General features: G+C 35.5%; 1 protein-coding gene across 8 annotated transcripts in view; it reads right to left on the bottom strand.

The window, feature by feature from the left end:
* The window catches only part of RBMS2 (RNA binding motif single stranded interacting protein 2), a 100,632-nt gene that overhangs the window by 32,455 nt on the left and 55,409 nt on the right, over nt 1-12,768 (bottom strand). The gene's annotated exons all lie outside the window — the stretch shown is intronic.

Consider the following 12,768-nt stretch of genomic DNA (forward strand, 5'->3'; position numbering starts at 1 on the left):
ACATATTCCATCTATGAGTCTGGGGTTTGGTATCCAAATATAGCTTTCTTTAGAAAGTAAGTTTCCAAGGAAAGTCATATTTTAGGTTTCTAAGGAAACTATAAAATTAGTATTATTTTCCTGGATCCCAACTATGAATATAAACCCAAAATATATTCAGGACAAAAAGAATTTCCTTCTACCCTAAAACTCAGTTCAAATACTTTCATTCACTACTACTTCCTCTTTAGCATTTATTTGCTGCCAGATTCTCTCTTGGACTCAAACAAATCTGACATCAGGTCCCTAACTCTTCCAGCCTTTAAAAACAAACAAGGTTCTATAATTCCTTCTCCTTTTCCTTGAATACCAAGGTTATCCACATATCTTCTGGGGATAAGTATCAGGTGAAATTCAAGCTGGTCCTGAAGCATTTGCTAGGGCTCTAATATTCTAAACCAAAAAAATGACAATCTTTAGACAAGTATTAACCACCACAATATTATCTAGCTAGAAACCTATTCATGGCAGCCTCTTGGCTCCTGAATCTCATGGGTCACATACAATTCTATGAACAGACCACTGTGGCACCATGTGCAACACATGCCCATTCCTATAGGTTCTAACCTAAAGTGTCTACTCATAACTATATAAAACTTGCTTGTGGGCACTACTTCACACATGCCCAAGAAAAAAATGTGTTTAGTCATGTATGTATGTATGCATGCACCCAAACAGCTATAGCCATCATAGAAGTCAATATTTGCTTAGGTCTGAAAATCATCTTTAAAATTAAGCAGCTGAGGCCTGTGCACATCAGCCAAATGAATAGAAAGTAGAGGCAGAGAGGAGATGGCTAGATCATGGCTGACCCAAGTGGATATAGTTAAGCTTTATAAACCTGTTCCACAATTCAGCATGATTGTTCAGTTATCTGTGTTTGGAAGGGAAGAAATATTCTGCTTCTTGCACTGTGTTCTATCCTTTTTTGCATCTCATTTAAAAAACTGACATTTATGTAATCATGTTAAGATTTGTAAAGCACATTGTATATATTATGTCATTTTAGCCTCACGGCCTTATAGGATACAAAGTAGTTATCATCAATCCCACTTTATAGATGAGGAAAATTAAGGCTCAAGGAGGTTCCATGATTAGCTTTGGTCACAGAGCTAGTTTAGGGTAAGGAGTGGAATTCAAACTCAGAGCTTTCCTCCTGCTTCCAAGCCCAGCACTCTTTTCTACTACACCACACTGCTTCTCAACTGACCACCTTCCACACCCTGGGAGAAGCACACCCAAATTCTCCTCCAAGAGGGAAGCCAGAATTGTGGCTGGGAGGCGCCAGACTCTCCTCCTACGCTGACAGGAGTATCACAGTTCCAGCTTTTCCACTTCACTCGCCTTGGGCATGTCACTTAGCCTCATTTTTTCCTTCCTCAGTAATTACTGTCGTTCAATCATTTAGTTATGTCCAGCTGTCCGTGAGTCCATCAGGAGATTTCTTGGTAAAGACGCTGAAGTGGCTTGCCATTTCTTTCTCCGATGAATTAAGGCAAATCAGTTAATTAATTCCAGTGAATTAAGACAAACAGAAATTGAGAGACTTGCCCAGAGTTACGCTGCCGGTGAGCGTCTAAAGATACATTTGAACCTAGGTCTTCCTGCCTTCTGGCCTGGCACTCTATCCACTGAACACCATTTACTACTTCTTTCTTCTGATAAACAACAACAATAACACAGAGATTAAAAATACTAGCAATACCTATCTTCCAGAATTGTGGAGGATAAATAACAATTAACAGTTACATAGCACTTCATAGTCTTATAAAATGCTAGGAAATAAATGCTACAGATATTAACCCCATTTTATAGCTACAAAAAAAAAAAAGTGAGAATCAGAGATTAAGTGATAAGAGATAAGCCTTAGCAACATGGCTAGTAAAGTATCAGAAGAGAGAATTTTGGACCCTCAAATGAAGTTGTATATGAAAATGCTTTACAAAACTTAAAGCAACTTTTTGTGGTGGCAAGGAAATTGAGTGGATGCCCATCAGCTGGGGAATGGCTGAATAAGTTATGGTATGTAAAGGTAATAGAATATTATTATTCCATAAAAATGATGAACAGGATGATTTCAGAAAAGCCTGGAAAGATTTACATGAACTGATACTGAATAAAGTGAGCAGAACCAAGAGAACATTGTACATAGTTACAACAAGATTATGTAATGAAAAACTATAATAAACATGGCTTTTAGCAATTCAGTGATCCAAGACACTTTTAATAAAGTTGGAATGGAAAATACCATCGAAATCCAGAGAGAACCATGGAAACCAAATGTGGATCAAAATATGCTATTTTCTGTTTGTGGCCCTTTTTGTAATGTCAAGAAACTGGAAACTGAGTGGATGCCCATCAGTTGGAGAATGCTGAATAAGTTATGGTATATGAATGTTATGGAATATTATTATTTTGTAAGACATGACCAGCAGAATGATTTCAGAGAGGCCTGGAGAGACTTACATGAACTGATGCTAAGTGAAATGAGCAGAACCAGAAGATCATTGTATATGGCAGTTTATATGATCGATTCTGATGGACGTAGCTTTTTTCAGCAAATGCAACAGGCCAGTTCCAATGATGTTGTGATGAAGAGAACCATTTATATCCAGGAGAGAGGACTGTGAGAACTGAGCGTGGACCACAACATAGCATTTTCACTCTTTTTGTTGTTTGCTTGCATTTAATTTTCTTTGTAATTTGATTTTTCTTGTGCAGCAAGTTAACTGTGTAAATGTATATGCATATATTGGATTTAATATATATGTTTTTACCATGTTTAACATATATTGAATTACTTGCCATGTAGAGGAAGGAGTAGGTAGGGAAATTGGTTTTGTAAGGGTCAATGCTGAAAAATTATCCATGCATGTTTTGAAAATTAAAAAGCTTTAATAAAAATATAAAAATATGCCATTTTCACCTTTTTTTATTTGCTTTTTCTTCCTCATGGTTTTCCCTTTTATCCTGATTTTTCTTTCACAACATAACTAATATGGACATGTGTTTAAAATGATTGTACACGTATAAACTAGTCAGATTGATTGCTGTCTTGGGGAGGGAAAGGCAAAGTAGGGAGAGGGGAAAAAATTACAAAATGAATGTTGGAAACTATCTTTACATGTAACTGGAAAAACAAAATACTATTGAATTAAAAAAAAAACAAAACAAAAATTGAGTCAATATTAAAAAACAAAATGTAAATATAGATTGTAATCGCTATTATATAAATTGTTCTTGTATAATAATAGCAATCAAAATGGCATATCTGAAGATATCCTGACAATCTAAGTGATATGGCCAAACTCCCTTTTCAGGATTGAATAAAACCCATATTATTTGTCATTATTTTCCTTTCATAATATCAAGACAATGGTTAAGGGGAAATAATGTTTACTTCCAATATGCCTCAAAGTATTTTGAGTACATTATGCAAGAAGGCCTGACCTATACCTTTCACCACAAAGCAGTTCAGAAAAATGAAGCATTTGAGACCTCAAAGCAGTTCAGAAAAATGAAGCATCTGAGACCTCAAATGCTTCATTTTTCTGAACTGCTTTGTGTCCCCAGTTCCTGGATCCAAGTTCTAATTCCGAGAAACCTGGGAATAATAAAGTGATGGTAGCATAGAGAACTGGCCTTTAGAAAACCATTACAAAGTTTATAAGAATGCCCCAAGCTATATTTGGAAAATGGAAAGGGGGGGGGGTGGTAGATGTATATATGAAGGAAGGGAACCTTGACTGTCCAAGGAAATTGAATTTCCTGCTCCTCCAGAATTTGTACAGATTCCTATGTGGGCACTTCCCTATGGGGTCCTGTCAGATAAAGGTGTAATGGATTTAATATTTATAGAGAAACTACGATGTGCTAGAGGGCTGTAAAATTTTTAAAAGATACAATCCTTATTCTCTTGAGATATAGTTTAAGATGTTAAGACAGACATCTTTTTTTCTATCTTTTAATAAGGACTTTTTAGGGAACCAGGTCAATTCATCATGTATCTAATAGAACCACAGATTTAGAACTGGAAGGGAACTTTGCGCCCTTCAGTCCAAATCTCTCATTTCACAGATGAGGAAACAAAGACACAGAAAGGTTAATTATCTGGTTAGTCTTCTCAATTCTAAATTCAGGGCATTATTCACTATGTCACACTGCCTCTTTAAACTCAAGAGGTTTTGAAACAGAAGGAACTTTAGAGATCATTTCTTTCAACCTCCTCATTTATAAAATGAGGCAAGAAAATAAGCTCTACCAAAGTTAAGCAATTTGCCTAATATTCTATGGGTTAAAAAGATGTCTGGAATATGAACACAGAGTCCTCTGGCTCTCCATATCTCACTGCTCCCTTAAATGACACGCAGATATATTAAACAAGTGCAGACAATCTGTGAGATAAAAGGGTGAGTGTGGCATTGTTAGCAGCATTCTATCATGGTACACTAAGTATGGAGCATTGGGTAAGTAGCTTCATCTTCAGACACCTGAGGTTCCTCATCTGTAAGGACTTTTTTAGTTTTAGAAATTTCAAGAACCAGGATCACTTTCACACTACCACTGGAAGAAGACTTTTTTGGAGGCCAAAAAAACCACTTGGACATATTAACACTATAAACAGAATAAAGTACTCCCAGGCAATCCCAAAACAATTTGGAGAAGTTGACAAACAGCCAGCCATAATTTTATAAAACAAAACACAGTAAAAACTATAAGCTAGGAAAAATCAAATGGCCTATAATATTATCTTTCTTCTAGCATACTAGAGCATCAATGGACAGTTAGTGACTAAAACTAGAGTCAACAGATATTGAACATATAAGAACATATAACTTTATTTCTAAAATTTCCCTGAGGCAGCAGCCTAAAAAAGAAATTTTTAAATATGTAAATAATATGTCTATTATGTATGGAAATAAAACCAAACCAGGAGAATCGATTTTTTGCAATATAGTAAATAATTACATCATAGTAATATCACAGGATAATCTGAGGTCATTTAAGGTAATCCTTTCATTTTATATTCGAGGAACATGAGAATAGTTGAGAGGTTAAGTGAATTTTCCCAAGGTCACACAGGTACTCAGTGACAGAATTTAAATCCAAATCCTCACTTTATATCGATCATGTTTCACCATATATCCTTTCAGTTTAAACAATTTTTTAATAGAATTGGTCTATTTTCAAATGAGAGCTAATACCATTCTTATTACTTGAAATAGCAAGGTAAGGGTTAGTACTCACAGGGATATTCTTTTTTAAAAATTATTATATCTTTTTATTTACAAAACATATGCATGGTTAATTTTTTCAACATTGATCCTTCCAAAACCTTTTGTTCCAAATTTTCCCTTCCTTCCCCCCACCACCTCTTCTAGATGGCAGGTAGTCCAATACATGTTAAATATGTTAAATCCAATATATGCATACATATTTATACAGTTATCTTGCTGCACAAGAAAAACCGGATCTAGAAAGAAAAAAAATATGAGAAGGAAAACAAAAATACAAGCAAACAATAATAGAAAATGCTATGTTGTGGTCCACACTCAATTCCCATAGTCCTCTCTCTGGGTGTAGATGGCTCTTCATTTCTGGACAATTGGAACTGGTTTGAATCAATTCACTGTGAAGAGAGCCATGCCTATCAGAACTGATCATCATATAATCTTGTTGTTGCCATGTACAATGATCTCCTGGTTCTCCTTATTTCACTTAGCATCAGTTCATGTAAGTCTCTTCAGGCCTCTGTGAAACCATCCTGTTGGTCGTTTCTTACAGAACAACAATATTCCATAACATTCATATACCATAATTTATTCAGCCATTCTCCATTCGATGGGCATCCATTCAGCTTCCAGTTTCTGCCACTACAAAAAGGGGTGCCACAAACATTTCTGCACATAGGGATTTTCTTAATAAGTTAATATACTCAAGGCTCACAAAATAAATCATTTCTTTTCCCACTCTTCTATCATTATTTGTTCACTGGGACAACTTGGGCAAAAGTAAAGACACACTGTTTACTTCAACATCTGTCTAGCCTATAGATACAAATCCTGATATATCTGGACATTACAAGATTGCTTATAAGAAATTTTAAAGAATCACAGAATTGTAATGTAATGGCTTTGAAGTTATAAAACTTGGACTTAAATCTTATCCCTGACAAATCCTATCTATTTCTGACTTTGAACAAGTCACAATTTCCCTGTGTATCTGCTGCTTCTGTGAAGTTCCTCTTAGTTCTGGATATAGTTCACCCCATCTTTCTACAATATCCCTAAGAAGCAGTCATACATCATCTGTCACAAATCTCCAGTAATGGGGAAATTAGAAAATTAATACTTCCTCAAGCAATTTCTATGTATTCCTTTTTTAAACAGTTCTAACAGTTAGGGATCCTGAATAGCTTCTTTGGCACTTGAACCCATTGCTTTTAAATTTTGCCTAACCCAAGCAGAAAAAGACTAACCTTTCTTCCATAGTCCTTAAATAAGAATGTACTCTTGTAAATGTTTAACAGCTGGCTCTCTGGGGAAAAAATCGTGTGCATAACATACTTTTGAGGTTAATATAGATTAACATTTTCTCCATTACATTTTAAAGTATAAACAATCAATCAGGCCCTGATTTGTAGCATTTGGCAATTTCCAAGCTGTAAATTTTCATTCTAGAAATTTAACAATCAGCTTTTAAAGCCAGTAAAAGCTGCTTCATCATACCCCTTCCCTAAAAATACTTGAATATACTTGTCATGTTCCCAACCTGCCCCCCCTTCCTCTCCCAGTCTTCTCCAAATCACATACCCAGATCTTTGAAACTTTCCTTCACATACCATTGTCTACAATCTTCTCATATTCATGGCAGCTCTACTTACTAGACACACTCCAGCTTGTCTTTCCCAAAATGTGAGTCTCAGAAACAATCACAGATCTTCAGATGTTGCATAACCAGGGCAAAATATGGAGAAATGATTGCTACCTTGATTCTAGATACGATGCATCTATCCATGCAATCTAATGTCATGGTAGGTCTTTTGGCTACTATGTTACTCTGTTGATTCGAACTGAGTTTGTGATTCATTAAATTCCTTACATTTTTATCACAAGAACCACTGAGCTACTCTTTACATCTTGTCCCTTTCTTATTTCTTTGGGCTTCTTATACTTTCCTCTCCCATGTATACTATGATCCAGCCCTACTGGCCTTGTTCATGCTGAAAGACCCCATTTTTTGCTTTTGTTCTCGATTCTATGACTAGAATGCTCTTCCTCCTCTCACCTCTATCTCTCAGACTACCTCACTTCTTTTAAAATTTAGCTCAAATGATCTTTTCTACAAGTGGACTTCCTAGATCTCCCTTAAGTAGTAGAGTCTTGCCCAGATCACTTCCATCCTCTCTGTATGTATCTTGATTATATTTGATTATTTACAGGTGCTCCCCCCTACTAGAATGTGAGCTTCTTGAGGACAGGGGAAAATTTTGTCTTTTTTTGGCTCTCCATCTTAGCACAATACCCAGCACAAAATACTTAATAAATGCTTATTGATTGACTGAATGATGCCTCCCTCAGTCTGAACAGCTGATTCTTTTTTTTTTTTTTTTTTTTTTTGGAAATACAGGACTTTGCTTTTATTTGCATTAAATTTTGCTTTTATTTGCATTAAATTTAATCTTATGAGATTCAGGCCATAGTCTCAACCTGTCAAGATTTTTTACTGCCATCTAAGCATGTTTTCTTAAAGAATAATTGTAAATGCACTTTATATTCAAAGGAACCCTCAGAATATTTTATAAAAGGAATAATCCTTCAGTAATAATAACCTTCAAATTTATCAATCATTTTTGCTTTTCTTTGTATTTCCTATTCTTATCACTGTTCCTGGAAAATAGCAAGCACTAAATAAATACTTCTTAACTTATCATATTCCTCCACTTCAATGACTTCAAAGAATTAAAAATGAGTATCATAACAGCAATGAAAACATGGTAACTATGAACCAACTGCAATATCAGGAACTATAAAGATGAAGAGGAGTAAAAGTCATAGTATCAAAGGACTGTATGATAGGAAGGATGACGGGTATACTCCACTGGAACCCAATAATATCTAGAAAAAGAGAAGACCTCTAATGTGTTGGCTGAATTCACTGTGTTGGACTTGAGAGAACTTGGGAAAGTGTTGCAGAGACTGGGAAGGCATACACAGATTATAATTTGCATTGTTGGAGGGGCCTTTTAAATCAGTGAGGTCACAGATGCATTTGAAAACTTACTGAACAGGACTGAGTTTGAGTTCTTCAACTCTGAGTAAAAATTCTTCCAAAATCTTAGTAAACTATAAAGGACCAGCCATGATCTTAGACAAATTAGTCAAAGAACATGTGGAGAAAGTTCTCAAAAGAAGGAAGTACATGCCAACAAGAGCCATATGAAAAACAGGTTGCAAATCATTAATAATTTTAGAAATTCAAATTAAAACAACTCTGTGGCTCCACCTCACACCTATCATATGGGCAAAAATAACAAAGGAAAATGACAATGTTTTGAAGGGACTATGGGAAAGTTGGCACATTAAATACAAAGTGGAACTGTGAATTAATTGGTCTAGGCATTTTGGAAAGTAATTTGGATCTAAATCCCAAAGTTGCTAAACTGTGAACACCTTTTTCACCCAGTGATATTGCTAGTAGGCTTATATCCCAAAGATATTAGAGAAAGAAAAAAAGGATCCGGATGTGCAAAAATATATCATCTCTTTCTGTAGTAGCAAAGAACTAGAGTTAAAGAAAATACCTACCAGTTAGGGAATGGCTGGACAAATTATGGTACACAAATGTAATCAAATATTATTGTACTATAAGAAATGACAAATAGGATTATTTTAGATAAACCTAGGAAGGCTTATGTGAACTGCTACAGACTGAAGTGAACAGAACCAAGAAAGCAGTTTATATGGTAACAGAAACAATTTAGGAAAAACAACTTTGAAACACATAAAAATTCTAATCAGTATAATGAAAAACCACAATTCCAAAGGACTTATAATGAAACACAATGTCTACCTCCTGACAGAAATGAACTCAAGATGTAGAATGAGACATATTTTCAGATATAGCTAACAAGTATGTGCTTAACAATTTACCTCATAAAAGGATTTTTTAAATTTATTTTTTAATGTGGAAAGTAGTTGGAGGGATAGAAGTAGTAATGGAGGTCAACAACATTAAAAAAAGAAGAAGAAAAATTAAAGTGAGAAAAGAGTGTCACTTAAGCACTTTAAAAATGTACAGGAATACAACTGAATGATGATCAGTAGGAAATATAGACAAGCTGGACAGCTTTGAAATAAGTTAAATTTATCATATTTTTAAAAAGCTGTTCATAACAATAAATCTGCTGCTTTTTTTTTTCACTCTCCCAGAAACACACACAAACACACACACATACACACACCACATACAAACTCACAAATGAAAAAGTGTTGGAAATAGAATTAGACTCTAGGTTCAAATTAGGCTCTGACACCTAAGCTGTGTGATCTGGAGAAATTCCTTAATTGCATATTCTATAGGGTTTCCTCATCAGTAAAATGAAGGGGTAACCTACTTGATGATTAAGGATCCTTCTAGTTCTAAAACTATGATGTCTAAAACACAAAAAGGTTGTATTTTACTTTAATAGAAGTAATAACAACTCATTTATATAGCACTAAGTCTACAAATTCTTTCCCCTACAGCTCTATGAGGAAGGGATATCAATGAAATCCTCCTACATTAAAGCCTCCCGATCAAGACTACATTGGGAATAAAACCCACTATTATCCTTCAAATGAGTGTCACACCTTTATATATGTAAAGTCTCACTTCCCTTATCAAACCTCTTTTGCTTGGTTTTTTAAGGCCTCTACCACTATTGATCACATGTATATAGGTAAGATTGATGTTGTTTGCCTTTTGTCCTTCAACTTCAGAAGAGTTCAGTGACATCATAGGTGACATCTTGATTTGTGCATGAACTGAATTTTAAGTGAGGCAGTCAGCCTCAACTCTCTCTTATCCAGTGGCAAGGCAAAAATCAAGACAACTGTCAATGGCTAGTGATACAGTGGATGACTTTGCCTTCTTCAAGGCCTGTTCAAGCTCTAAGAACTCCACAATGCTTGCTTCAGCTACCATCGTGGCTTTTGGAACAAATTGCTCTCATCTCCTGCTTGGGGTAGACAACCCTCTAACTCAGCAACAAGTTTAAAAACTCTCATTTGCCCTAGTTAGCCCTTCTGAGATGGTTTATCTGGGTATGGCTACTGCACAAGCTAAAGCTTCTTGGAGTTACAGGGGAGAATTGGATCAATCACATGGACACCAAAGTAGCCCTGAAAAGATCTTGGAAGGCCCTCCCACCAGAGATGCTAGTCCTCCTGAACATTTCATACACCCCACCTAGGTGGTAAGGTGGCACAATGGATAGAGCATTGAGCTTTGAATCTGGAAGACTCAGCTTCCTGAGTTCAAATTTAGTCTTAAACCCCTGCTTAAGTTATATAACTGGGGGTAAGTTTACTTAACCCTGTTTGCCTCATTTCCTTATCAATAAAATAAGCAGGAGAACATAATGGCAATTCACTTTAGAAAATCTTAAAATGAGGTCATGAAGAGTAAAAAAACAAGGTAAGTAGTGAGTAGTACAAGTATAACCCCCCCCCATTTTTTTTTTTTAATATAACTGAAGCTCAGAAAAAATAAAGGACTTATCCACAGCCACAAAACTAGTAAATAACGGAGTTAACACTCTGACCCAGGTCAGGTCTGCTGATTTCAAGTCCAGAATGCTTGCTGCCACACTATGCATGTTACTTGACTTCAATCTAACAATTCAATCTTAATCCAGAAGCATCATTCCATTCCAACAGATCCATTTACCCCAGCTTATACCATTTCCTCCAAACATGCCATATAAGCTCATCCCCTTATTTAAATGCTTTCCTTCTACCCAAATGCTTAACTATATCCTATTTACTCTTCCAAGCCAAGGTTGTTCTAACATGTATATGAAACTTTTTCTACTCCAGTCTTTACCACATTCTCTTTTTAATTTTTTAAAAACACTGCATGCAATATGTTGGAATCAACAGAAGCTGGCCTTGTAGTCCTATCTTGGGCAACACAACCTAAAGGACTTAAGAGTCAGGAAGATCTGGTTCTGAAACTGCCCGACAATTCACTGGGTCACAGAGTGACCCTTGGAAAATCACTTCCTCTGTGACTTGAGGTCCTTCTCTTAAGAGGAGGTTGTATGAAAGGCCTTGAAGATCCTTTCTAGTTCTACAGCTGAGATCCTATGATCCCAAGTGACCATGGGCAAGTCACCTAAACTTTTCACTGCTCCAAGCAACTCTGAAGGCCATAAATTGCCAAAGAGTTGCTTGCATGAAGTCATAAATTCAGATTCCAAAAACATCCAGGACAAAAATCAAACAAAACCCTTGTGGTTATAATCAGAATCATATAGTTTATGCTTAGCCCTGAATTGTTTTCAAATTGTTCCAAACAGAATAGTTCTGTCCCTCTAGGTCAACTACAAGCTTCTTGAGCAGAGTAGCCACACCTGATCAGTTAATCAATAAGTATTTCCTGAGGACTTATCTGTGCTAGGTACTGTGCAACATGATAAGAATATAAAGAATAGAACAATGTCTACCTGTTCTAAATAGATGCAGAATAAAGAAAATATTAATAACTATAAGGTAATTTAATATAAGGTACTGATTGAGTTAGAGCATTAGAAGTTAGAGGCTGAGGAAAGTTTCATGTTAAAGATGGTAGTTAAGCTGAATTTTGAAGGAAGAGAGGGGGTCATATGCAGAACCATGTATGAGAACTAGCCCAGGACTGGGCCCATAACCAAGTTGAATAAAAATTCTCATTAATCACTAACTCAATATTAGATTGCAATTTTAAGAATAGGTATCATGTCCACATTTATCTTTAACATAAAGCTATAGCACCCTAATAACAATGAAATGACTTTTTTCACACAAAAATTTGTAATTCTGACCCATTCTTAATGCATAGGCTCTAGTCAGCATTCTTATTATACCAATAACAAAATTAAAAAGATCCAATCATATTCTTGTCTTACCATCTGTGTGAATAACAATGTATGTTTCCAAAACAGTTTTTTTTTTTTTCAGAATTAAGAATAGAATTTTGTAGCGATGGAGCTATATCTGGACTTTTATGGGGTCCAACATCCTTACCTTATTTATTGATTCAACCATTTATTGAATATTTACTGTGTACAAGAAATTGTACTGGATCCTTTTGAGGAAATAAAGATAAGTAAGGCAGAGACCTTGTTCTTCAGAAGCTTATAATCTAGGAGAAACAAGGCATACATAAAAAGAATTATGATTTAAGAGAGAATGTGATATGAGTTAAAAGATAAAGACAAGAGAAATCAAGGAAGTCTTCACAGAAGAGAAAGGTATCATATGAATTGGGCCTTGAAGGATATTTTAAAAATCTTAAGAAAAAGGTCCATTCCAAAGAGAACACACGCATAGGCCTGAAAGTACTGAGTTAGCACAGGATATACACAGGGATGTATATTGGTGCAAAATCATGAGGGCCTGGGCCTTGAATGCCAAGCTAATGCATTTGGATTTTATTCTGTAGATACTGGGGAGTTACTGAAGGCTTTTTAGAATTTCTAACAGAAAA

This window comes from Sarcophilus harrisii, chromosome 5 (genome assembly GCF_902635505.1).
Source record: "Sarcophilus harrisii chromosome 5, mSarHar1.11, whole genome shotgun sequence".
Lineage (NCBI taxonomy): Eukaryota > Metazoa > Chordata > Mammalia > Dasyuromorphia > Dasyuridae > Sarcophilus > Sarcophilus harrisii.